Source organism: Panthera tigris, chromosome E2 (assembly GCF_018350195.1).
Source record: "Panthera tigris isolate Pti1 chromosome E2, P.tigris_Pti1_mat1.1, whole genome shotgun sequence".
Taxonomy (NCBI): Eukaryota; Metazoa; Chordata; class Mammalia; order Carnivora; family Felidae; genus Panthera; species Panthera tigris.
The window spans coordinates 34,105,827-34,112,478 of NC_056674.1; the positions used below are offsets into that span (position 1 = coordinate 34,105,827).

The 6,652-nt window shown below is 52.2% G+C and overlaps 2 non-coding genes across 2 annotated transcripts; one reads left to right on the forward strand and one right to left on the reverse strand.

Moving 5' to 3' along the window:
• The first annotated feature begins 303 nt into the window (after window positions 1-303).
• On the forward strand, window positions 304-386 carry TRNAL-CAG. Its single transcript has one exon. It is a non-coding gene; the product is annotated as a tRNA-Leu (tRNA).
• Window positions 387-671: 285 nt separating this feature from the next.
• On the reverse strand, window positions 672-754 carry TRNAL-CAG. The gene has a single exon. It is a non-coding gene; the product is annotated as a tRNA-Leu (tRNA).
• Window positions 755-6,652: the final 5,898 nt, after the last annotated feature.

The following is a 6,652-nucleotide window of genomic DNA, read 5'->3' on the forward strand; positions in this document are numbered from 1 at the left end:
TCCATTGTGTTTATTTTTACGGATATTTTCTAGGGATGGCAAGGGAAACTGATTTCCCAGGCTACACAGCTTACATACATAGAAAAAAGACGGAAGAAATTCAAGGATAACAGCGAGTCTCGGCAACAGGGGTGGGTTTTGGGGTTTTTTTTGTTTTTTGTTTTTTTTTTTTAACCTGTGGACGCCTGGAGCAGTGCGGCAGGACCTGGGGCTGCCAACTACCCTAAAACAACTTGCGGGTTCTCGAATCACGTGGCATGGAAATGGTAACTACTATGAATCTTTGTAGAACACTGGCAGGAAGTCAGGATGGCCGAGCGGTCTAAGGCGCTGCGTTCAGGTCGCAGTCTCCCCTGGAGGCGTGGGTTCGAATCCCACTTCTGACAATCCTACCCTTTTGCTGTTTTCTTTCTGCAACGTTAGACAACGTTAGAGAAAGGTGCATCTGACCACACTAAAAAGGGCTCTGCGGCACGCGTCGGGGCTTTCTTCTTACAATCCAAAACCAAATGAATGTCACTAAGAAGAAAATGCCTGTTAGGAAGGAAATACTTGTTTTGTAAAGAGAGGAAAAGAATACCCAAAGGTGTAACGTATTCCCAAGTTGATTTGCGGCTGTTCGTGGAAAACAAAACTGACTTGCAGCTGTTGGTGAAAAACAAAACAGCACTTGTCAGGAGTGGGATTCGAACCCACGCCTCCAGGGGAGACTGCGACCTGAACGCAGCGCCTTAGACCGCTCGGCCATCCTGACTGCTCGGGTGCTGCTTCGCAAGCAAACCTCTTCGGAATAGTTCTACTGTGCGCATGCGTAGCGAACAACCGGCCCGGGCTTTGTTTTACGCCGGGTGCTGGGAAGACCTGGAAAGAAAAGCGCTCTGGCTCAAAGGGGAGGGACGAAATGGGACGAGAAAGGGCGGAGCGAGGCGCGTTGGTGGCAGCAGAGGGCGCGCGCAGCGTGCTGGAGAATCGAGGCTGTCACTTTGGCCCCCAGGCATTCGTGTCTCGGACACGTATTCATTATGCATGCGTGCATTCATTTACGATTCGTGTCGGCTTTGATACTTGCATATCTTCGAGCACCTTTGCATTTCTGCATACACTTCCTGTGCATTTCCTGCACGAGGCAGTCAAGCACACATTCCCGAACTGGCTTATGTAGATCTCTGCTGGCGCCCCTACCAGGTGAAACCCAGGTATTTCAAGGTCTAATCGCAAGCACCTCGCGTTCTCCTTCCAAACGTTTGTTGGAACCGCAACTTCACATTTATATGCGTGTTAAAGCCATTTATTCAGGCTCGGGGTTAGACCGCGTCCTGCAGGGCACAACCGGATACGCTCTGTTCCCTGACCGTGTCCTTAGAGCCCAAACCGTGTTTGGCACACAGTGGGCGCGCAGGGAATGTCCGTGGGTTCATCCTTACCTCGCCTCCTCCTTCCTGCATTCTGTCATTTTGTGATTCACTTTTCCTCCCCAGCAGCCGCCTCTCACCCGCATCCTCACCCCGCCTCTGCGGGAAGCAGATCCGGACCCCTCCCCGCCCGCCCCCGCAGCACCTTCCGCCCCCTCCTGCCATAACCCCAGATTTAGGCACGCACCCGCCTCTGTCCCGGGATCAGAAGATTTAGGCGCCTCGAAGGCTCCTTTCTCCGCGGGATTTCCGGGAGGCAAAAAGGCACCTCCCCTCTCGCAGGATCTCATACGCCCCCATTTCCAGGCTCCCCAGAGGCCCTGGAGAAGATGCATCTCCTAAAGAAAGACGGGCAGAATGAGGGCACAGGAGACAGAGGTTCTGGCGTGGCTGGGCCACTGACTTGCTGTGTAACGTGAAAGAGAGCGCCTGAGGGCGACTTCTGGGGGTCGACCCTAGAGTCCAGGAGACAGACCCTAATGTGCGTGGTGGAGTCACATTCGCCCCTCATGCCCTCTGACTTACCTGACATGGTATCACAGAACAGCCTCAGCCAGAGAACTTTCCCTACCAACTCCGGGTCAGGTCCCTTTGGGGACCCTCAGGGCTTGGGCTGCCAAGAGGTGCTGAGGCTTCTGGGTGCGCAGAGGTCTTGGTTATTTAAGGAGTGATGAACCTGCAGGCGCCCTTTCCTTCCCACAAATGCCCCCTCCTCCTTGGCTGTCAGAATTTATTTCTTTAGGCTCAGCAATGACCTCTTTTGTATCTTCTCCTGAAATACAAATTACCCTGGACACTGGAAACAAACATTTGCCGAGCACTTGCTATGTGCTTGCAGATGGTGTTACAAAACACAGTTTCTGCCTCAAGATGAATGGCAAACAGCAAAGAAGGTCAGGTGCTGGTAAGTGCCAGAAAGTCAGGAAACCTGTAAGATAACCAAGGAACTCTCTGGAGCACCAATCCTGGCCATCTGATTCTATAGGCGCCTGCACCTTTCATTACCTTTCATTACTTGAATCTCATCCACAGAAACGCAAGTGGATTTTGTTGGGGTGGAATGCAATTAAATATTGCCCGCTGGATATTGGCCATTTATCCATTTATTGATTTATTTACTTATTCTGAAACAGAGAGAGAGACAGAATGCAAGAATGAGTGAGGTGGGGGACGGGGGGGGGGGGGGGGGGGAGAGAATCCCAAGCGGGCTCCCCGCTGTCAGCACAGAGCTCAACATGGGGTTCAATCTCACGAAACGAGAAATCATGCCCCAAGTTGAGATCAAGAGCTGGATGCTTAGCCAATTGGGCCACCCAGGTGTCCCTATGCATCTCTTTATAAATTCATTTCATCATTCCTGATTGCCAATATACACGTGTCTTTGAATTCTCCTTAGAACCAGTTCTAACACCTTCTGGTTTTCTCATAAATTAATGCATTCCATGACATCTGACTTGTGTTCATTTTATATTTCTTTTTTTAATATAACGTTTATTTATTTGTTTTTGAAAGAAAGAGAGCGAGTGGGGGAGGGGCAGAGAGAGAGGGAGAGAGAACACCCCAAGAAGGCTCCACACTAGCAGCTTTGAGCCTGATATGGGGCTCAAACTCACAAACCATGAGATCATGACCCGAGCCCAAACCAAGAATTGGCTGCTTAGCTGACTGAGCCACTCAGGTGTCCCCATTTTACATTTCTATGAGAATCACGGTATTACCTTTAAGAAGTCCCCTTTAACAATGATCAAGAATGCCCAGGGGCTCTCATAGGAAGAGTGGTCAGGGAGGACCTCTCTGAGGAGGTGACACAGTTCAAAAGGGAGAGACAAGCAAAATCAAAGCCGGTGGCCTTCTAGGTGGAATGCATAGCCAGTGCAAAGGCCCTGAGGCAGGGAGAAGTGTGGTCTGTTGGAGAGGCAGCAAGCCAGTGGGGCAGGGATAAGGGTGGGAGGAGGCTGAAGTCCATATCACACAGGGCTGGATGCCGGGGAGGGGAATTTGGATTTTCTTCTGTGTGTGATAGCATCGTTGTCACTGGAGTACTTTAAGCAGGGGAGTAGGTGACTGGATCCAGTTAGCCTTTGAAAACGATCCCTTTGGCAGCTATGTGGCAGGTGGATATGAGAGGCCAAGAGAAAAATCAGAGCCCAAGGCCGTGAGAGATGGGGATGGCTAGACCGGGGAAGTGGCGATTGCAAAAGGTGGCTGAATTCAAGATTCAAGATGTGTTTTGGTAATAAAAAAGGACAAGCCCCACTGGCTGGCTGGTGTGTGCACTGGGTGCAGATGTGGAGAGAGGGGATGCTGGGATAGGACAGAAAGTCACTAAGGCCACAGAGGGGCCAGGTTACCAGCCACTCACAACTTCTCTTTAAGACAAGTGCTGCTGACTCCCCACTCCTGCTCCATTTTGCAAGGAGTTAAGGCTCAGACATTCTGAGTGACTTGCTAAGGTGCTCTGGAACCTTCCCCTCATGCCTTACACATCATTTTAGAGATAAGAAACCAGGCAGGCCAGAGCTACAGCCCAAGCCAGCCCCGCTCTGCCTGCTGCCCTCCTGGCCTGGCTGGAGGAAAGTGCTGGCTCGATGGGGGTCAGTACTGGAGCTCCACTCAGCACTGTCTCCTGGGTTGGGCTAGATGGTCGGCCCTCCTCCCTCGACACCTTTCGGGTACCAGACTGCTGGCCTGGAGGAAGCTTCTCAGGATCCCATTCCAGCCTCAGGCCCCCAAGACCAAAAATGGGAAAAGAGAGTTCCTGTTTTTCTCATTTTCCACTTATCACCAGTCTTGGCGTCAACAGTGGACCCTAGAGGGACAGGCCTCCCCCAGGCCCCCTCTGGGCATTTGTCCAGCTTGGAAGAGGAAAGTCCCCTGACCTCAGCCTGGAAAGTCTACCGGTGGTGGGGACGCCCCAGCATGACTCCCCCTGTGCCCAGCCCCAAAGTGCGGATGAAGTCAGACCGCCAAGTGACAAGCTGGTGCTCAGCCAGCCGAGGGGCCCGAAAGGGGGATCCTAACATCCCTGTGACCTTGGCACCCATCACCACCTCTGCGTGGAGAAAGGGTGGCAGGAAGCTGAGTTTTAGTGAATGCCTTTTTTACGTCCATTATTTCACTTGGTGTTCATAACAACACCACGACACAGGCTGTCTTTGCTCCCATTTTACAGATAAGGAAAACGAGGCTCAGAGAGGCCAAGTAACTTACTCAGAGTCTGACAGCTGGTAAGTAGAGCCTGATTCTTCTGGCTCCATACCCCTTTCTTGAGAACCATCCTGGGCCTGGGACTGTGATAGGTGCTTTCTCTACATTGTGTCCTTTAGGAAACAAAACCAAAAAACAAAACAAAACAAAACAAAAACCATGAAGTTTGGCCAGCTGGACTTTGTGATGTTATTTTTACTCCTGTTTTTATTATTGAAAGAGACTTAGAAGAAAGGGTAGGATTTTCCCAGCAAGCCAGTCTCAGCAGCATGGCCAAGTTTTTGTGTCCAGGCTCTGGTTTCCTTGGCCAAGGTGGGGAGACAGAAATCACCAGGCGCCAGCACTGAAGCCCTGCCAAGGCCCTGGGTTGGGCGTCTTGGCTTACGGAGTGGGAAACCCAGGGGTGCAGTGGATGAAGCAGGCGTGGATCTTTGATGGGATGGGATGGGAAAAGCTCCGTCCACCCAGGTCCACCCGTGACATGGAGAGAGGTGGATGGCCCAGTTCCCCGATTTTGAACGAATCGCGTGGACGGTGGTGACCAGAATGGACCGAAGGCCACAAGCTCACTTCCAAGTTCTCTGGACTACATATCATGCCCCCAAAGCCTTTGGTCACCCTAGAAAGAGAACCCCATGGATGAGGGAGGCCCTGTAGCTTACCATAAGCAAGGGGTACAGAGCCAATTTTAACTCGAGGCAGCATGGCCGAATGTGTGTATGTGTTTGGACTCTAGAACCATCTGAATCCAAATCCTGCTTCTGCCCTTTGCCAGCTCTGTGACCATAGGGGAGTCACTTAGCTTCTCTGTTCCTCTCAGTTCCTCAATTTCCCTGTGTGTAAAATGGATTTAGGGATAGTATCTGCCTCAAAGGGCTGTTGGAAAGCTGAAAGGGTTCACGCATGCTGCGCGGGGAGAGTGCTTGGACTAGAAATACACGCTTTGTGCGTTGGCCCAGAAAAAGAAAGTCCTGTACCCTTTCTTGCCCCTGGTGAATATTGCGGGGCAAGTTTTCAGCTGCCAAACTTGACTTTGCGGAAAGACGGTCCGCAGTGCCCTCCCCACAAGCACAGCAGCCCCTGACTGCCCCATATGAGCCAGCCTCGCTCTCCTCTCCAACCCCACCAGCCACCTCCAACCCCTACCCCATCTTTCTGTTTCTCTAACACACAAAGCCTGTGCCCTCCTGGGGCCTTTGCCCTGGTATTTCCTCTGTGTGGAGTCGTTTCCCTCCAGCGTATGCAGGACTGGTTCCTTCGGTCTTTCCCATGTCAGCTCTGCTGTATCCTGGCTGAAGTGGCCCCACGCCTTATCTCCCACTCGCTTTCCATCTGGCCTCCGCCTTACAGATGCAAAGCCACTGGGCTCACTTGCTGGCTTATTTGATGATCGTGCCTCTCTCCTACCAGGGTCTGTGCTCTGTAAAGGCAGTAACCTTGGCCATCTTGTTCACCAGTTATTCCCAGCAGGAGCTTGACAAAGAAGTATTGCATGAGTGGAGGAATGGACAAATGGATGGGTGGATGGATGGATGGACGGATGAGTAAATTCCCTGGGTTCCTCAAACCAGTTTTCTGTCCCTCTCAGGTGGAGCCCAGGATGCCTCCCCAGGTGAGGCCATCCACGACCCTTGCCTGCTCCAGCAGCCTTCATCTCTGACCAGTATGTCCAGCCCTCTGCATGGGCACATCAGCCCATTTGGCCCATCTCGTACTCAGGGACCTCCCGGCCCCCTCACAGGCCCCATCTGCTCTGCCTCTTTCAGATAAAAGATTTTGTATTCTGCTTACCTCCCCGCCCTCAACCCCAGCCCAGGGCTTTCTCTCAGGACTGGCCGAGTGCTTAGTTTAGTGGTGAGGGGACACGTAGTGTGTGAGGTCTAGACCACTGGCTAGTCTCCTGTATACTCCCCATGCCCACATCCGCATGATGGAGTAAGCGACTGCGGTACTGGTCGGTTAACAGGGCTGCCCTGTGTCCTCACCACCTCCTCGGCCCCTCCTCACTCCTGATTCCCACAGTTGACCAACCC